The sequence below is a fragment of the Cupressus sempervirens genome, chromosome 8 (assembly GCF_028749045.1).
Source record: "Cupressus sempervirens isolate cs-2001-9-10 chromosome 8, ASM2874904v1, whole genome shotgun sequence".
In the NCBI taxonomy this organism is placed as follows: Eukaryota; Viridiplantae; Streptophyta; class Pinopsida; order Cupressales; family Cupressaceae; genus Cupressus; species Cupressus sempervirens.
Window position 1 is genome coordinate 76,904,786 of NC_143125.1, and position 22,187 is coordinate 76,926,972.

Consider the following 22,187-nt stretch of genomic DNA (forward strand, 5'->3'; position numbering starts at 1 on the left):
AAGAGAACTCCCTTTGTTAGTATGAACTCTTCCTTTCCCTAGATTCTCCCTCTATCTACAACAACTTTTGCCAAGTTCATTCACAAAACTTTCTCCCTCTTACAACAAACTTCTCCTTCTTTGGAATGAAAAAAATATCTATGAGATATGTTTGCAATCTATTCTTTTATATTTACATATTCTAATCTTACTTCTTTATCCTCCACCAACTCTCTTAAAAAGTGATATTTTATAGCAATGTTCTTTGTTTTGTTATGCATTACTAGATTCTTTTCTATATTTTTTGCACTTGTTCTATCATAGTATATGACTATTGGATCCTTGATCTCTATCTCCATTCCTTCCAACAATTGTTTGAACCAAACAATGTTAGAGAAATTAACTGCTACTACCACATATTCTACCTTTGTTGTGGATTGAGAGATGCAATTTTGTTTCTTGCTTGTCCAAGACTCTAGTCTCCTACCAAGAAAGAATGCTCCACCACACTTATTTTTTCTATCATCAACACTTCTTGCCCAATTAGCATCAGTAAATACCTTCAAGTCCAAATTGACTCTAATTTTGTACCATAAACCATAGTCTTCAATACCTTTCAGATATCTCTTGATTCCATTGATTTCCATAATGTGATTTTCTCTAGGATTTGTTAAGAATCTTGCCACCATTCCAACTGCTAGTATAATATCAGCCCTTGTATGTACTACATACTGTAATTTTCCAATCATTGATCTGTATGTGGTCTGATCTACTTCTTTGGGATCATCATTCTTGGAAAGCTTATGTCCAATAGACATAGGGGTTCCAACTAGTCTTGAATCTTTCATTTAAAACTTCTTTAGTATCTCAATGATATACTTAGATTGAGTGATGTAGATACCATTTTTATTATGCTATATCTAAGACCCAAAAAAGATTTTTATTTCACCAAACATGGATATCTCAAATTGTTTACTCATTTCTTCTAAAAATACTTTGCACAAGTCATCATTTCCTATGAATAAGGTATCATCACCAAATATTTCTAGCAACATAATATTCTTGTTTGGTCCTTCTTTGATATACAGGAGTTACTCTTATGATTTGTTCTTTGAAAGCCAATCTCTACCAAGTAATTATGAATTTTTTTATACCAAGCTCTAGGAACTTTCTTGAGACCATATAATGCTTTGTGTAATTTAAAAACAATGCTTCTTTTTCTAGGATCTACAAAACCTTCTGGTTGTTCAATGTAGACTTCCTCATCAAGAATTATATTCAAAAATGTAGATTTAACATCCATTTGATATACTTTAAATCCTCTATGTGTTGCATATGTTAGTGAAGTTATAACACCTTCCAATGTTCCAACCTGAGCAAAAGTATCACCATAATCAATACCTTCTTCTTGAGAATAACCTTTACATACCAATCTTACCTTATTTCTAAAAATTTCTCCATCTTCATTAAGCTTATTTCTGAACACCCACTTTGTGCCAATTACATTTTTATCCTTGGGTCTAGGAACAAGAGTCCAAGTTTTTTTCTTTTCTATTTTTTCTATCTCTTCATTCATTGATTCAATCCAACCTTCATTTTCTAGACCATCTTTAACATTTTTAGGTTCAAATTCAACAAGTAAACATGTACCTTTTAATTTTCTTCTAGTCATTGTTCCATCAAATTTGTCTCCAATGATCTAATGCGATGCATGATACCTTCTACAATATCTTGCTAACATAGGTTATTTGGATTTTGAATGAATTCTATTATTTTCATCATGAACTTTCATATCAAGCTCCAGTTCTACTATCTATGAATTGGGTCCATCGGACTCAGTTTGAACTAGCTCAGTAGCCTCTGACTGTGACTCGAGTTCTTCAGACTATGACTTGGGTTGTATTTTCTACAACACGGTAATTGTTGGAGATTTTGGGGACTCTAAATATGAAGCCTCATTTCTTTCAGATAGGTTTGGTAGGGTATTAGGTTCATAGTAAACAAACCTTCTGCAATCCTCTAACTCTTTGTTGCTTTCTTCTTCACTATTTTCTACAAAGTCATCAATTCTAACATGTGCACTTTCTATTATTTTATGAGTAGAAAAATTTAAACATTTGTATGCTTTACTTCTATAGGAGTATCCTAGAAATATTTCTTCATCACCTTTTACATCAAATCTACTTTTTCTAGATTCTTTCAAGATATAACATCTGCTGCCAAATACTTTCAAGTAACTTACATTAGGTTTGTAGCCATTCCATAGTTGATATGGATTTTTTTTTCAATCTTTCTTCAACTGTACTCTATTCAAGGTATGAACTATCGTGTTGATAGCTTCCTTCTAGTATTTTATTTCAACATACTTTTTAATTATCAGAGTTCTTGCACAATCCATGATGTCTCTATTTCTTCTTTTAGCTATACCATTCTATTGTGTCGTACCAGGGTTTGATACTTGTCTTTTAATTCCCCTTCCAATGCAAAAATTATTGAATTCATTGGAGATGAATTCACCACCTCTATCTAATCTTAAACACTTCAACTTGTTACTGGTTATTTTTTTCTACTCTTGCTAGATACCATCTCAAAATTTGAAAGCCTTTTGATTTTTCATTTAGATACATTATAGTCATCATTCTCAAATAATCATCAACAAATTTTCTCCATTGTAACTCTCTATTCCAATAGGTCCACATAATTCTATATGAACAATTTCTAAGACTTCTTCTAACTGATAGTTCTTTCTTTTGAAACTAGTCTTTCTAATTTTATCAATTTAGAAATTCTTGCATAAACCCATATTAGGCTTCTTCAAACTAGGAATACCTCTTACTCTTCTATGTTTACTTATCTTAACTAGATTATCAAAGATTACATGACATAGTCTTTTGTTCCATAACTAGCTTTCTTCCACTTGACCAATAAAACATGAAAATTCACTGATATCAAGATAAAATATATTACCTTTTGTTTAATTGTCAAATCCAACCAAATTTCTTTTTCCATCTAGTAGTTTGGCCTATCCATTCATGAACTCTATGTTGAATCCAATGTTATCCAACTATGCCACACTCAATAGATTATGCTTTAATTGTTCAACCAAATAAGCATTGTTACATACAAGTTCCTTAGTTAATGAAATACATCCTTTTCCTTTTATGTTATAAGGTTCATTGTTTCCAAATCTCACACTACCTCTATTATAATATTTCATGTGCTCAAATTTTATTTTATGATGTAGGAGCATCCTGGGTTTCTTTGTAATCCTGCACATTAGTTCATTCTACCTAGTTCCCAATTGGGCCAACTTTGCTTACATTTAATTTTGGTATAGTTAATTATAATTGATGAGGGCTGACTTGTGGTTTCTCTATGTTCTAGAATTATCTGTAAGCCATTTTGGCAAGTATAGGTAGGGTGTTTAGGTTTAGGGTTAGGGTAGCTTTTTGGGGAAAGTTCAAAAGAAAAAGAGATATGTGGATTTAAAAAGCTGATTTGGAGATTTGGAAGTTGTACATTTGTAATTGGCCATAACCCAAAAGGCCTTAAAGCTGGGCATGTATGCTGAATATTTGATGAATCAATAAATATATCCTTGTTCTCTCTTTCCTTGGTGTTATTCCTCATTTTTTCTTCTGTTGTGTTAACTCTTGCCGGGTGGCTTGGATAGCTAGGTGTTCCTTTGGCCCTAGTTATTCATCCTTTGCCTGCATTAAATGGTATCAGAGACTGAAGTTCATTCTTGTGGAGATTGGATCATGTAGAACTCTGATTTGGATTGGTTGTAGGGTGGGAGATCTATGGATTTGATGTATAACTTGCAGAGGGTTACAATCTTGCAGGAACCTAATTTGTAAAGATGGTTCATGGTACAGGAAATAATGTTGATAATTCTATATTGGATTAGTTAAGACAAATTGTAGCCATATTAGATGTTGTGGAGATAGCCCAGAGGAGAGGAGCACATCTTGAAGATTTAAGTAATGATGAAGCAGCAACACCAAACCATAATCTAGAACCTGAAGAAGATTAAGATGAGGAAAGACTGTTGTGATTATTGTCTAGAGAAAATTCAAAGCTTGTTGTAGAAGTTGTTCCTTATGATGGGAAATTGGATACAAATACTATGTTGGATTGGATCTTTGATATGGAGAAGTTCTTTGAGTATGAAAACACTCTTGATAATAGAAAAGTGAAGATTGCAGTCACTAAGTTGAAAATTCATGCATCATTATGGTGGGAGCACCTACAAACTGATAGACAAAGGAGAGGAAAGGAGAAGATAAGAACTTGTCCAAAGATGGTGAACAAGGTAAAGAACAAATTCCTTCCTGCTAATTACCAAGTTAGCTTATTTAGAAAGATGCAAAATTTGAAACAAAGGGACATGACTGTGAAAGAATATACTGAGGAATTCTATAGATTGGACATCAGACCTAGACATGTGGATGACGATGTTGAGAAAATTGCAAGGTACATTAATGGATCGAGATCTAGAATTCAAGATGAGATAAGTTTTGTGAAGTTGGAAAGTGTGGAAGAAGCATACCAGTATGCCTTGAAGACTGAGGAGATCTTGACAAAGAAGCATGAAAAAAGAAAAAGAGGTAGAGGTGGTAGATTCCAAAGAGGTAGAGGTAGATCTTATGGAGAAAGTAGTAGATTTGACAATTCTATGCAAGATAAAGTCAAATTTGAATGGAAGAGTGATGATAAAGGCAAGACTGAATGGAAAGGTGGTAATTCTTACCAAGGAGGTACTAATTCTTACCAGGGAAGAGGTAATTCCTATTCTAGAAGTGGATTTCATGGTAATTGTTTTAGATGTGGTGAAGAAAGGCATAGATCTTTTGAATGTATATCCTCTTAAAGTGGATAGAATAATATAAATGCTATGATTCAAGAAGACATTGAAATTTCACCAAGTGGACCTAAGGTTGGAGAAAATCTGATGGTGAGAAGAACCTTATGTAATAAAAGTAATGAGGAACCCGTTTTAAGGAGAAGTCTTTTCAAGACAAGATGTAAGATGGTTGGAAAATGCTGCAAAGTGATCATTGATAGTGGGAGTTCTACAAATCTAGCATCAGAAGAGCTGGTTACCAAGTTGTAGTTAGAGAGGCTGAAACATCCCAAACCTTATCATGTTTCATGGATCAAAGATGAGCATAAGATATTGGTAAGTGAGCAATGCCTTCTGAAATTTAAAATTGGACATTATGTTGATGAAGTTTTGTGTGATATTATGGCCATGGATTGTTGTCATATTTTGTTGGGTATACCTTGGCAATATGATAGACATGCTGTACATGATGGAAGATTGAATCAATATACTCTTTGGGTGAATGGGAAGAAACAAACATTGTTGCCTTTGATTGAAGTTCCAGATGAGGTTAATTGTAATACTGTAAAGATTTGTATGGTTAATGGGAAACAATTTGAAAAGGAAGTGAAGAAGAATCAAGTTTTTTTTGCCATAATTTCAAGAAATCCAAGTTTTGTCAATGAAGGCCAAGTGCAAGAAAATAATGCTAACCGAGTGCTAGATAGTGGTGACCGAGTAACAAATGGTAGTATTGACCAAGTGCTAGAAGAAATTGCAAAATTGCTTAATGAATATAAAGACATTATTGCTGATGATCTTCCTGATGGATTACCTCTAGTAAGAAGTATAAGTCATTGTATGGATTTGATACCTAGAGAAAGTTTTCCAAACAAAGCACCATATAGATTGACACCTACAGAGAATGAAGAACTTAACAAACAAGTGCATGAGTTGTTATAGAAAGGTTTGATCAGAGAAAGCTTGAGTCCATGTGCTGTACCTACTGTATTAGCACCTAAAAAGAATGGAGAATGGAGAATGTTTACTAATTCCAAAGCCATTAACAAGTTAACAGTGAAATATAGGTTTCCTATGCCAAGGATGGATGACATAATGGATTGTTTAAGTGGAGCAAAGTATTTTACCAAGATTGATTTGAAGAGTGGCTATCATCATATCAGAATCAGAGAAGGTGATGAATGGAAGACTGCTTTCAAGACAAAAGATGGTTTGTATGAATGGTTGGTTATGACTTTTGGTTTGACTAATGCACCTAGTACTTTCATGAGGTTAATTAATGAAGTTCTAAAAAGATTTATATTATAATATTGAGTAAGACTAAAGAAGAACATCTTGAGCATATTAGACAAGTATTGCAGTGGTTGAAAGAGGAAAATTTGCTAATTAATCTAAAAAAGTGTTCTTTTATGCAAGAGGAGATTGTGTATCTACGATTTGTGATTTTAGCTGATGGTTTGAAGATGGATCTTGAGAAGGTTAAAGCAATTTTGGAATGGCGTACACCTGAGAATGTGAGTGAGGTAAGATCATTTCATGGTTTAGCTAGTTTTTATAGAAAGTTTATAAAGAATTTCAGTGTTGTTTGCACTACTATGACTGAGACAATGAGGGGAGATAAAAAGGAATTCAAGTGGACACATGGAGCTGATAAGAGTTTTGAGACTGTGAAACAAAAGGTTGCAGAATTACTGGTATTGGCTTTGCTTAATTTCAACAAAGTATTTCAAGTTGAATGTGATGCAAGTGGTAATGCAATAGGAGCTATATTAAGTCAAGAAGGTAAGCATGTTGCTTTCTTTAGTTAAAAGTTGAATGATGTTAGAAGGAAATATTCTATGTATGATCAAGAGTTTTATGCTATTGTCCAAGCATTGAAGAAGTGGAGACATTATTTGGTGCCTAAGGAGTTTGTGTTGTATACTGATCATAAAGCTTTACAATACTTGGAAAGTCAACATAAATTGAATCAAAGACATATGAAGTGGGGTGAATATTTGTAGAGTTTTACATATGTGATTAAGCATAAGAGTGGAGTTACTAACAAAATTGCTGATGCATTGAGTAGAAGATGTTCTTTGTTGACTGAAATAAAGGTTGAAGTTCTTGGTTTTGATGAGATGAAAGCATTATATGATGCTAATCCTAAATTTTCCGAGGCATGGAGAGAGTGCAAAGCACCAAATCTGATAGATCACATAAGTAAGTATGATGAGTATTTCATTCAAGAAGGTATACTGTTCAAAGGCATTCAATTGTGAATTCTTAGAAGTTCTATGTTGTTGAATCTAATTAAGGAGAAGCATAGTGGTGGATTAGCTAGACATTTTAGAATTGATAAGACATTGGGTTTGCTAAAAGAAAAATATTATTGGCCACAAATGTATAAGGATGTTCAAAAATTTGTAAAGAGTTGTGGAGTTTGTCAAGTTGCAAAAGGAGTGAGTCAAAATACTGGTTTGTATACACCTATTATTGTTCCTGAGAAACCTTGGATTGACATTAGTATGGATTTTGTTCTTGGATTTCCTAAGACAATGAAAGGGTATGATTCCATATTTGTGGTAGTGGACAGATTTTCTAAGATGGCTTATTTTATACCATCTAAGAAGACATAAGATGCTAAGCATGCTGCTGAACTTTTTTTTAAAGAGATTGTGAGATTGCATGGATTACCAAGAACTATTATTTCTGACAGAGACAGTAAGTTTGTTGGATATTTTTGGAAGACTTTGTGGAAGAAGATGGGTACTAAGTTGAAGTTTAGTTCTACATTCCATCTACAAATAGATGGATAGACAAAGGTTGTGAATAGGAGCTTGGATAATTTGCTAAGATGTTTGGTTGGAAATAAGCCAAGTAATTGGGAGATGGTATTGGCACAAGCTGAATTTGCATATAACAACTCTGTGAATAGGAGTATAGGGAAGACACCTTTTAAGATTGTTACTGGAATGCATCTTAGAGGCATATCAACTTTGAGAGATGTTGTTGGTGAAGAAAAGAGAAGTGCTGTAGGAGAAGAATTTGCTGATTTTATGGAGTCTTTGCATAAGGAAGTGAAGTTGAGATTGGAACAATGTAATCAAAAGTATAAAGAGAATGCTGATTAGTCTAGAAGACACCATGATTTTCAGGTTGGTGATGAAGTGATGGTTCATCTGAAGAAAGGAAGATTCCCAGCTAGAACATACAGTAAACTAAAGATGAAGAAATTTGGACCTTGTAAGATCTTGAAGAAGTTTGATAGTGGTAATGCTTATGAAGTTGAGTTACCTGATGACATGGATATATCTCCTATACTCAATATTGCTGATTTGTATAACTATCACGAGTTATTGGATGAAATTGTTGTACCTGATGATTATCCTAAGAAGAAAATCAAAGAGGTTGAATAGATATTGGATCAAAGAGTTGGTAAGAGCATAGGAGGAAAAGATTACTATAAATATTTGGTGAAGTGGAAGAATAGACTAGTTGAAGATGCTAGATGGATTTCTTAGTCTAAGTTGGATTTAGCTTAGGGTGTGACACTTGCATGATTCAGGAGAATTATTTTTTTTCCCAACCCTGGTTGTCTGATGTAGGAACATCCTGGGTTTCTTTGTAATCCTACACATTAGTTCATTCTACCTAGTTCCCGATTGGGTTGACTTTGCTCACATTTAATTTTGGTATAGTTAATTATATTTGATGAGGGCTGACTTGCAGTTTTTCTATGTTCTAGAATTATCCATAAGCCATTTTGGCAAGTATAAGTAGGGTGTTTAGGTTTATGGTTAGGGCAGATTTTTGGGGAAAGTTCAAAAGAAAAAGATATATGTGGATTTAAAAAGCTGATTTGGAGATTTGGAAGTTGTACATTTATAATTGGCCATAACCCAAATGGCCCTACAGCTAGGCATGTATGCTAAATATTTGATGAATCAATAAATATATTCTTTTTCTCTCTTTCCTTGGTGTTGTTCCTCATGTTTTCTTTCGTTGTGTTAACTCTTGCCGGGTGGCTTGGATAGCTAGGTGTGCCTTTGGTCCTAGTTATTCATCCTTTTCCTGCATCATTTTATCTCCAGTCAAATGATGTGAACAACCAGTATCAATAATCCATATATCATTTTTTCTAACATGAGAGATAAGTGGCATCTTATGTTCTTCATCATTAGATTCATCTTTTACAATAATAGGTACCATTTCATCTTCACTATTATTAGAATCTTCAACTATAAAACAAGATTTCTTACCTTTTTCCTTGTAGTTCCTGGAATCCTTCTTGCCTTTGTGCTTGTTTCTTTTATTTTCATCTTTAATTTTGTTGTTTATGAAAAACATATAAGAGGAACTTTACCTTTGTATTGTCCTCTTCCTTTTGAGTACTTTCTTTCAAGTAGGGCTTCAACAACTTCAAGATCACGAACTGAACTTTCTTTTATTTCTTCTTCTTCACTTCCTATTTGAGTAGACTTTTTCTTTGACTAAGAGTTTATCTTTAAGACCTAACTCAATGACCTTTGAACTAGGAACATAGTTATAAAAGTTATCTAGCACAAAAGTTGTCAATCTTCCAACTAGAGTATCCAAAGATATTTTAATATTTGGACTGTGCATCTCATCTCTTGAATAGTAGACACTCTAATCACATAAATAAGAAGAAGAGTTTTGAGTACCTTGCTTACAACTTTTTTCTCTTCATTTTCTCCTCTAGATGCTTTAATTACACTTACACTTGCTTTGATTCATTTCACATATTTTGCAATATTCTCATCTTCTCTCATTTTCATCTGATCAAAATGACCTCTAAGACTTTCACCCTTAGCTCTTCTTACATTGTCATCTCCTCCATATATATCTTTTAGTTTGGTCCATATCTCATGAGCTATTTTGTAGTCTTTGACTTCATCAAATTTAGCATAATTAAGAAGAGATGCAATATCAATCATCATGATGTCATGATTCTTTTTTTTAGAAATATCCTCAATAGATAATGTTCTAGTGGGAGTCTTGTATTTAGTATCAAGATATTTAAACCTTGAGTCACGGATAGTAGCCAAATGTATCCTCATAAGTCCTTGCCATGCTGCAAAATTATCTTTTTTCAGCTTGGGAATCTCTCTTCTATAAGACATCTTGTTCTTTAGCTTAGGTCCAGGAAACCTTCTCTACAAGCACCAAATGCTTTACCAATTGTATAGATTATGCAAATCTTTAAATTTTATCTCCTAAAATAAAATAGCATGAACACATTTGACACCATAATTTAATGTTGAAACCCAATTTGAGAAAAAACACCAATTACAACTAATTATTATTTTTTCTCTCCTAAAGTGAGCCCTATTAGGAGCCAACCTTGTTAAAGGTTACAAAACACACTATTAGGTGTGACCTTGTTAAATGATTTAGTCACCCTATTATGAGTGGTCTTATTAGAGGTCTTATGACAATTCAATAGAACTGCCATGTTATTAGAGGATTTACAAATAGTTATTAAGTCTACTCTATGAAGAGATTTAAGATCACTACTATAATGGTTAGAGAGTAACAATGAGATGACTTGATTTGAATACAACTAATTTGTTAATTATAGATCTTTCTTCTTCCTTGTACTTGATCCTTCCTAATCAAATATATCTTTTTTCCTCCACAAGGATATTCTACTTATCCTTCAAATTCACTTCCTTTCATCATTATTGAATCTTAAATACATTCATCACATCTTTGCACTTACACTTTCACACTCTTGAATCCACAACTTGAACTTATACTTATATCTTTTATATTGTCAAGTCAACTCATATGTAACTTACAATAACTATTATTCATCATCATAGTCAGTTAGAACTAATAGATAAATAAATTAAGCTCAATATGCCAAAACAAGAAAATATTTCATTAGCTAACCCAGCTCAATAGACACTAACTCATAAATGATTTCCTACGTTAACAAACAAAAGCTCTGTTAACACTACAAACTTGCAAAGATCCATTTGGCAACTCGGTGAGTTTGCAAGTGAACTTGGTAGACACTAGCTTCTAAACTAGGCAAACATAGGAATGCTTGGTAGACACAGAAACTATCTTCACTACCCAAGTGAGCTTGACATATAGTGACTGATAATGATATGAAATTTTTGTAACATCAAAAATAATATATAATTAATCAATTGTATCCAGCATAGTCTTCATAGAACCGCTAAGCTCTGTGTGTACAATCCTTAATTTTTTTGTAGTAGTAAACTTCTTGCAGGGAAATGAAGTTGTGTTATGCTTTTCCAACACACTTTCCTTGCAAATTATGTTAGTAGGCTTTATAATCTTTTGCAAATTTCTAATTAAAAACATACTACTAGTCTTCAAAATAATGTCAAAGTTTATATGACAAAATTTCTTATGCCATAACCAAATGTCATCTACCTTTGTAACCAAACATGTCATTTCAGTAGTATTCAACTGAGATACATCACCTCTAGATCTGGTTCCTATTCCAATTACCTTTCCATCTTTGTCTTTGATCATGTATGTCTTCTCTGTGAACTACAACAGATAACCTTTGTCCACTAGTTTTCCAACACTCAAAATATTGTGTTACAAACCATCAACAAAATATACATCCTCAGTGTTAGTTTTACCATCAAGAGCTATAGATCCAATACCTTTAATTTTGCATGCTGCATTATTTCCAACTTTGACAATGCCTCCATCCCAACTTTCGAAGTCAAAAAACTTATTTATATCACCAGTGATATGAATTGAACAACCCCTATTAATTATTTGATTAGATTTATTTTCAATATGTTACACCAAAGTTACTTTCTCTAGACTTTCTTCTTTAATTTCCACAAATCCAATTTCATCATCACTAGCACTTACTGCTTGTTCATCAGAATCATTTTCCTCATTTTCATACAAATGCTCTCTATCTTTTCTAGGTTTGTAATTTCCTTTATAATTTTTCTCTCTTTTAGGAAACTTAGATTCATAATGACCATATTAATCACAAGTCCAATATTTAAAGATTTTCTTACCTCCTTTTTCTCTTCTTTCTAGAAGGGCTACTCCTTCAATTTTCCTATCCTCCCCATATCTTCTACTACTATCAAAATCTCCTCTAGCCCTTGTTCTCCTTGATAAACTAGGTTGAATATTCAAGGCACTGAAAGCTATCTCTATTCTAGTTAATTCTCCTAACTGTCTGAGCTCATTCTAAATTTCTTTAAGTCATCTAAGCAATGTCTCCTTTGTGAAATCTTTGGTATAGGATATCAACAACTATATCATTTGAACTACTGGCTTAAATGGTGGTTTTAAGCTCTTCAATATATTTCATATAACCTCATCATCTTCTTTGGTTCCTCCTTGAGATCTGATACCTATAGTAATTTCTAATATTTTGCCTACAAATATTCTTATAGATTCATCTTCCATCATTTTAGCATCTTGAAATTGACAAATCTAACTTTCTAATCTCAATTTATCAGAATGTGCACCACCTTCAAAACTAGTTTCCCAAGCTTTTGAAATAAAATGTGAAGTAGTAAGTGACTTTACCTAATTGTATTGAATTTTAGGAAGTGCACTCATTGGGGCTTCTCTAGCTCTCATGTCACACATAAGAAGATATCTTTCAGTACAAGTTTCCAAATCCTTTTCATCAATCATTATCTTCATTGATTTTTTCAAGATCCAATATCCTAGACCCATACACAACAAATGTGTCTTCATCTTTTCTTTCTAGCTACCATAATTTGTTCCATCAAACTTCAAAAAATCTTTCCTGAACATGCTCATCATGGATCTCGCAAAGTTATTAAACTTTATCTTCAAGGACCTAATGCTCTATTGCCAATTATTAGAAATAATAGTCCACCTAGATAAGTGAGAGCATGGGGTGACGAGGCGTGAATCGGTTATCCAACAATTAAAAAATTTATCTTCTTTTAAAAAACTTAGCCATTCAAATAAAGAAAACAACAACCTTAATAAGATGCACATAGAAAATTACACTAGGGAAACTCTTGATTAGAGGGAAAACCCCAGTGAGAATGATACCCAAAAGATGATATACTAATATATAAGTTCCTTTCTAGAGGATGGACCCTGTTAGGAGTCTACTACAAAATTCAGTACATATGAGTCCCTATTAGGAGACTTTGAATCCTTGTTAGGAGATTCCAACCCTGTTAGAAGTTGTGCCAACCCTATTAGGAGTTGTAGTAAAATGTATGCAAGAAGAGCCCATTACCCATACATGCAATTTCAACTACAAGAAGTGCTCACTACTCAAACATGTAATTTACTATTATTTCCTTCTCTCCTTTGTTCTATCAACTGAACCAAACACTATTAGACCTTGTAGACCAAGTCACAAATTGCAGATCCAAATATCAAACCTCGGATCACTCAACAAAACTTCGACAATGAAGTTTCCTTCACTACCACTCTACTCTACTCAACTTCACATTCCATTATCTCTGCTTCTTACAATCACTTCATCATCAATATATCTCACCCTTATGATAAAGGAAAATCTCCTACCTTTATAGCGAGTCCACAAAACAATTCCCTAAGTCAACTATTAGACCTACTCAATTAATCATTATAGAACCACATTAAGAAAACATTGCGCTTAACAATAACATTAATCTTCCACCTTACAACTTGAATATCTTTCTATACACATAATATTATGATGAGATAACTTAGCCACATCATCACCAACATGTCTTCTGCACATCCTCAACCTTGATGCTCAAGATAACAATTTTTCATTTAGATATAAAAAGTTTACTAAAACATGCCTTTGTATACTCTATCTTAGAATAGACATCACCAAAACTTACATAACTTCTTCCAGACTTATTGTTTCTTCATATGATGGTAAATGTATATACTAGATACTTAAAATTATCTCCTATAACCTTGGATAGCAAGAATACTTAGCTAGTCATCTATACCAACATGATCTTTTCACAATTCTTCTGACAGATATCACAAAAAATTGCTATGTTGACATCAATGAGAAACTCAGTCATGGATGTAACATATCATCACAATAACATATTTACAATAATCCCCCATAGGAATATCATTAGCATTCATGCTTCTAACAATCTCCCAACAATCATATGCTTAGATTTAAGGCCACAATAATAAAGGATAGAAACTAGTAGTAGAACCAAGAAATATGAATTAAACAGACCAAAGAAATTTAAAAATCTATATTTATTTACCATTAATGATTTTTTTGTAGCATTTCTCTATTCACTAACAATGATTATTTTTAAATATTAATATTATTTTGATGGACATGCATTGGCCATTTAACCTATGCTCAAGATTTTCTTTTTAAAAATGTATGGTGGTATGATAATCCAAAGTTGTTCTTAGGCATGGATGAAGGCATTCACATTAACCACCACCCCCACAATACATAATGGTGTCATATTTTAAGTATGTCATGTTGAATTTAAAGCATACATTATTTTCTTCTATTAGTGAGAATTTAAGTAATAGTGGCTCTACTTTTGCATCAGCCTTTAGCTTTTGGTAGATGAGTATTTTTATTTATTATGAAAGTATTGGTAGAGTGATTATACATTAATGTTTTCATATTCCTTTTTTGGCAATAGATTTCTCTATGGAAATCATAAAAAATGCAATATGTTTCTTTTACATTATGGTTGTTCCATTGCTATTAATTAAAATAGTTTTTTAATATCTAAATTTCTACTTTTTAATAGGAGAATATCCATTTTCTGGTAATCTTGTTATTTTTCTACTTTGAAAAAAAAGAAAAAAGAAATACTTAGATCCTTATGGAAAATATTGGTAATTCATATTGACGTCCCTCTAGTTGACAAATTCCAGTAACATTAATTATTTCCCTACCTTGGTATTTTATTGTATAATGCTATCAGTTTATAACACCAAATATTACTCTCCATAAAATTGGAGAGTCAATGTTGTGTACATTTATTTATTTTTGTTTCTATTGGAACATAAACACATCATGTTCAAATTCATTTCTCTTTTAACATTACTTTTATTAAATTGTATGTGCATATGTTTGGAAAAAATGCTCCTTTTAGAATAATTGAAAAGAAATGAGAAATTAATATATTTCTCAAATATAGGTTATGACATTGGAATCTATGAAATGAATTATTTTGTAATAATTTTCTTCTATGTTAACAATGTGAAGAATTCTTAGGACTTTCCTTGTATAAAAAGGTGAATACATTGTCTCATGAAGATATTCCAATAACTACTCCTCATAAAAGTTTCATACTATTATAATGATTTAGAATAACTAAAATGGGGAGGATCACTTATCATCATGTCCATATGTACCAATTAGACTTGTGAACACTTCAAACAACTTATGTCTAATCTCTAATCCACTCAATCTTTATAGAGACTTATTAGAAACATAAACTTGTAGTCCAGAGTCCCAAAAGTAACAAATTTGTAGAATGTACAATAGTGAATGGTAAAAATCTCAAATAACATCGACATAAGTAAAACACCAAGATTAAACATGGAAACCAAATTTGGGAAAAACCACTAGCAACATGTCATCAGTTTTTAACTCTTCTAAAGTGAGCCTATTAAGAACCAACCCTATTGAAGGTTTTAATACACATTCTTAGGTGTGATGGGCCATTAAAGGATTCAATCACCTTGTTAGGAGTGCCCTTGTTAGAGGTCTTAGAACAATCCATTAGAATGTCACCTTGATTAAAGAATTTGAAATTGAATATTAGGTCAATCTTGATTTAAATATTTTAATTGATACAATGGTTAGAATGTAGCAATAAGTTGATCTGAATTAATACAACTCACTTTGCAAATACATATAAGAATGTAGTCCAACATTTGATTCATTGAATAGCCTCCATTATCATCTTCATCATTGATTTTCTTGGCAACCCTTAAAGCAATCACCTTTCTCCTCAATGCTTCACTGATAAGCCTTTTGCTCAAGTTCACCAATAAATAGAATAAAAAACTTCTCCAATTTTACTAGCTTATACCTTGTGGCTCCTTAAATATGTAGTTTGATATTTTTCTTCCTAAATGCTATGTTGATCTTAGGTTCAGGTCAAATTTATTGAATCCTTCCATCATTTCATTTCCTCCTTCTTCTAGAAGCTTCTCTAAACTTCTCTTTGAATCCATTCATAGAAATGTTGAAACATGATTTCCCTTTTATTAAATGTTCCATCTTGTAAATTCTTCTCTTCAATATGCTTTACATATTCCAAAAATTCAACTATGTTGCCCAGGAATCTAAATTTCTTCAAGAACTATAAAATGTCAACACTCAGCCAAAATGATGTTATTCATTCTCAGTCATCACTACATTACTCGATCATAACTAATTTTTCCTTCTTAGCTTAAATGGTCTTCACTCTATCTAGGGTTGACTCACAATAATTGGTTACACTTGTTTGCATAAATTGACACTAAACTATGATTTTTTACGAAAAAATTCACATTTAGATGCAAATTGTCATTTAATGGTTAGGAATTTGATGATGAAGTAAATTAGAGTCTTTTAGGATATTTTGTGTAGATTCTGAATATATTTTTAAAATTATTTTTTTAATTTATTTGATTGAATTAAATTTTTTACCACTAAAATTGGTATGTTATCAAAACCCAATTTCTAAAAAGTGACCTTGTTTCTGGCATGCATAACCTTTTTCTACAATAGATATCAATGTGATTCTTTTGAATTTAGTCTTTTAACATCCATACTAAAAACATGGAGGTGGTCTAATGCCTTTATCCTTAGTATTTCATATTTTATTAGAGTTTAAGGTTGACCTAACACTAATTTGTACATACATGGATTTTGACACATGTATATTATTATACATCTACCTAATTTCAAATTTTATTTTTTCGATTGAAAAATGACTCAAATACATAGACTGTATTTATTCATGAAATTTTTTATTCTCTTATTGACTATTTTTCCATGAGTGTCCAATATAGAAGTTTGTTATGTATAAAAAACCTCTATCCAATTAATGTTGAAAAATTCATACCTAAAAAATTAAAAATGTATCAAATTCATAGTCATTAGAAATCTCGTTCTAAGTACATGAATCATGCAAAATGACATGTCTTTAGTGCTTCATCTGAACCTAGAAATAGGGCCTGGAAGCCATCAAAACAACTGAAAAGATTATAGAATTTGTAAAATCCATCTACTTTACTACTTTTGATAGAAACTAACTTCCTCAAAAAAAGTGTAACCCACTATTGTGGGTTCACCATCCATTTACTAGCACTCTATCAATATTTTTTGATACTTTGCCTTTTACTAGGACTTAGTCCACATTAAATTTTCTTAGCTTCTACTATTCACTCGATCAATATTAGAACAACTCAGCATTAACTATAAGTTTCTTAATATTCTACTTTGAAGCTTTGTTAAGCCTATGTATTTTTCTTCATTAATCATTTCTTAGAGGATTTAATACAACTAATTTTTCCACTTATCATTAAGATTAAAAAACAAATTATATTGTTATTGTCTAATTGGTTAAATACCCATTGTAATTCCACATACCTCAACCTTTCCACTAGGTCCTCTGGTTAGCTCTTCTTCTTAAATCCTCTTCATCAACCATATTGATATGACACTCTACTTAGCTAGCAACCCTCTTAGCAATAAGGTTTGATATTAATGACAACGTAATAAATTCTCTTGTCATAGTTTCTAACAAGCTCCCTCTTTGGCATTGATGAAAACACCTAAAGTTACTATGCAATCCAAAACACTTGATTTTCTTCAATAAACTCCTTCTATGGTCAATGTAAGATGTTCATTATTATCCTTTATTTTATTATGATTCTTACTTCAATATCCAATAATCTCTCTTTTAGTTTCATTCTAATTATCATTCATAGAGAAATAACATTGAATGCCTCTACTAATAATTTCAAAAACCCCCTCTATCATATCAAAACATAAGTTCTCTCGTCGATATACAACATCTAAACTTATTCACTATTTATTGATGGAAACACCTTTGTATATACTCTTCTTCTTCCTTATGGTAACTCCTAAACTTCTCTATCTTAACTTCTTCATATGGTAACTACATCATATCTCCCTCTTTACTCATGTTTCCATGGTAAGTACTCAACTTCACACTCTTTGATGGCAATGCCAAAGACATGTCCATAGATACTTCAACATCTATAGTTAACACTATCACATACATCTTCAATACGTAGATCTCTCTTTGTTAGTTCTCTGAAATAGGTTCTTTTGCTGAAATCTTTCTTATCATTGATTCAACATCTTGTGCTTCTCTTCTCAAGATCATTTTCATAATCCTCCTCTTCCCGAAATGATATCAAAGGATATTTTTGGGCTTCTCAAAAGGAGCACCATGGGTCAAACTACTGATGCATAATCTCTTTAGCCGAGAATATTTTATCATTCCCTTTAGCCTCCTTAATAAGACTAGGTTTAAACTCTATAATAATATGCCCATACTTTCTGCACTTCTAAAAATAAAAATTTGCATCCTCATACATGAGAGTTTGATACCAAGTACCCCATTTAAATGTTAAAGTAGTGCTTCTAGTGAGGGGTTTGTTTACATCCACAAACCTATATATGATTTGGAAAGGGTAACAACACCTAACTTAATGTAGTTTCCAAAGGAGCCCCCAATCCATCTAAAACCTTCTCATTCTACTACTCTATGAGTAGACTAGGGTGTCTAGTGAAAATTGGGGCCATTATATAAAGATAACTACTAGGGTCAAAACCAAGATTCCATTTCGCCAAAACCAAAGAATGATTTCTACAACTCCATGGACCTACCAAAAAATGTTTCTCATGTTCCTCCATTTTGATAATTTGAATAAGAAGAGGGCCCCTGCATAGCTTCAATTTTTACTGATCCTTTGAGTTTCAATTAGTTGAAAGTCATCTCCCAACCATATTAATTATTAGTGTGAATGACAAAAACATACCAACCAAGCTCAAAAAATAGACATATGAGATATTTTCAACCATAGAATTTGATAAGATGATCTCTAGTCCATTATTCCCATGTAAACATTTTGGCATATCCCTAGATGGGGTAACAAGATAAGATTGACCCATTAGTGCACCTTTGAAGTCAAGCTTTAGGATTGCAAGATTATCTCATCCTTTCCAAATATTTCCTTGGAATAAGAACTAGAAAGAAATTCCAATTCATCAGGAACCTCTATTATGACTTGAGAAGTCAACTGTGTATTGGGGCCAGAGAATCCCTTAGAAACAAGGGGTTCCCCATTAGAATAAATGATACAAAGAAGATCTAGAAAATATTTTTTCAGATCTAGAGGGGACAGTTCCTCATGGAAAGACACTACCATGAGTGAAAGTCAACACAAAGACTACAAAAGTTTGAAAGCACTATTTGTTATACTACTCATTTTCTGATATAATATATTTATTGACATCTTTATAAAAGACTATTCTTTGAGAAGTTAAATTCAAACTATGTTGGGGAATTGATAGATAGTGGAACTACTAAAAAAATGATAAAGTAGAAAGGAGGTTCAACTAAACAATGAACTGCTACTAAGATGGCTATTACTTATGATTTTTTGGATAAGTTAGACATGACACAAAATGAGAGGTTAACTAATTGGCTAGTTTAAGAATTATTAAACTAATTGAATCAATTTAAAAGATGAAGAAAATACCAAGGAAGAGTTGAGTGATAAACTGGTTATAAAAATTTTAGAGCTCATTGATTTAATTCAGAAGACAAATAGAAGATAAATTATTATAGGATTTTTTATTTGCTAAATATCTCCATCTACATATGTGGTTTTCTAGTCAAATTTTGAGGCTCTCTCTAGTATATTCAAAATATTTGATATGTAATTTATAGAGATAGTAGTTGAGTTCTTTTCTCTAATGTGATACAATATATTTGAAACCTACATACATTGTGGTTGTTGATTTAATGATCTACAATATTTTTCACATTGTAATATTTTATCATATATTTAATATATTTATGCTTCTCACCTTTTACTTGAAAAAATTTCACTTAAATAGTTTAACTACCTCACCCTCTTTTCAAAAAATATACTTTCTATATTCTAGATTCAATTCTATACATTTTATAATTGTATTTTTTTATTACTTTTAGATAACTACTTATAACTATTGGAAATGTTTTTAGAATAATTGAGACAGGGTGGGGGGGTGGTGAATAAGTTATCCAAGGTCTAAAATGCCCCAATAATACTTTCTCACTAATTATAGTGAGCCCATTAAATTATTCATCCATCCAAGCTTAAAATAACCATCTTAGCAAGTTACAACAAATCAACATACATGAATAAAACATGCAAGATCAAAACATGACATAGTGATTTATGTGGAAACCCAATTTGGAAAAAACCACCAGTAAGATGCTACTCAATTCTCACTCTTCTGAAGTGATGTGCTGTTAAAGGCTTACAACACATTGTTAAATGTGACCTTGTTAGAGGATTTCACCATACTATTAGGAATGGTCTTGGTCAAAGGACTTTGGAACATTCACTTGGAATATCACCCTATTAAAGGATTTGCAACATGGCCATTAAACCAACCTAAGTCCATAGGATTTATAATAACTATTACAATTGCTACAAAGTAACAATAAGGGCTTTTGATTTGATACAACTCACAACATATCTTGCAGATTTCAGATCACACTTCAGTTCAATCCTTTGCTTGGCTTCAATCATTGCAGCTTTGATAGCTTTTTTTCCTCTCAAGCTTCATCTCCTTGAGTCTTGTTGCTCATCATACCAATGCAATAATCTCTATGGTCATCTATCGAAACAAAGTTTCTATGCTCTCTTCCTCCTTAGCATCTTCTTCAACACTTCATGCTTTCTTACTTGACCAACTCTTTTGCATCATGACCTTATGACTCCTTAAATAGAAATTTGGAATACTTTTCCCACTTGATTCTCCCTCTCCAACTTTAGGGTTTCAATAGATTAGGTAGGATACAATGTATCTATCCCATATCTTGTTTTTATCTAGAAACATCATCTAGAATCTAGTTGTATTCACTAAAAACATTTTACATAGTGTTCTGTGCCACCAACTCATCATTCTTATCCTCTATTTGGTTCAAAAAATTCTAGATAACAACCATGTTAGCTCAGATATGACGAATCTTCAACTTTTCAAAATAATGTAGCAGCTCAACACTTTTGACTTTTTGATGCTCGACACATGAACATAATTCACCACTTTATCTTTGCTCAGCACTTGATCTTCACTCAACACTTGATCTTTACTTGACACTTGATCTTTACTTGACACTTGATCTTCACTCGACACTTGATCTTCATTCAGCACTTGATCTTCAAGTTTATTGTCAATACATCACTTTATCATTATCTTCACTGATCTTTGTACTTCATTCCAAAACCATAACTCAACCTTTCCCTTAGGTGCTTTTGTTACACCTTATTGATTCCTCATCAATCAAGTAAGTGATAGTGCTTGGATCTTATAAGCAATTGCCATTCCAGCAAATAGAAGGTTTGACATCAGTGACAAAATAATGATTGAACACATTCTGTAGCAAAAATATCTTTCATACAATGATCTGTTTCAATCATATTACAACAATCTCCCTCTTTGACATTGATGGCAAACCAAACTGATCAACCAAACCAAAACTGACTGATTAACCTAGTTAACAAAATTTTAACTAGGCTAAAATAGTAAGTCAAATGCCAAAAAGAAAACTTGTTGACTTTTTTATTTCTCTCTGATCTTATTCCTTTTGACGTGTCTTTTATTGATTCTCCTAAGCTATTCCTTCTGAGATCTGATTGGTTTTTGATATTCCTCTATTTCAAGAATTTGACCAATTGTAGCTATTTTCTCCCTCTTTAATCGATTCCTTCTTCTTTCTACTTTCTCCCTTTTTCTTTGCTTTGATTAGTTTATGCCATTTCTCCCTCTTTGACAATAATACCAAACACACATTATTTCAACATCTTATCATGCAACTATAGCATTTACAAGAACTTCCAATATCTCCCTTTACCATCTTGCTTGTGACTTGTTTGGAATGTTAGTACTTTGATTACTTTAGGCTAAACCTAAAGTAAGCACCCTCTAAATGTACTTATATCATCTGATTAATCAACTTATTTGATGCAAGGCAGTCTTGCTATTACTTAAGTAGCCTTGCTTAGGGGTATCACCCCTAACTTACCTCTAAGATATTCAAATGCATCTTTAGGTAATGGTTTTGTGAAGATGTCAACATTTTTTTCTTTTGTATTGATATATTCCATCTTCACTTGCTTTTCTTCTACCAAT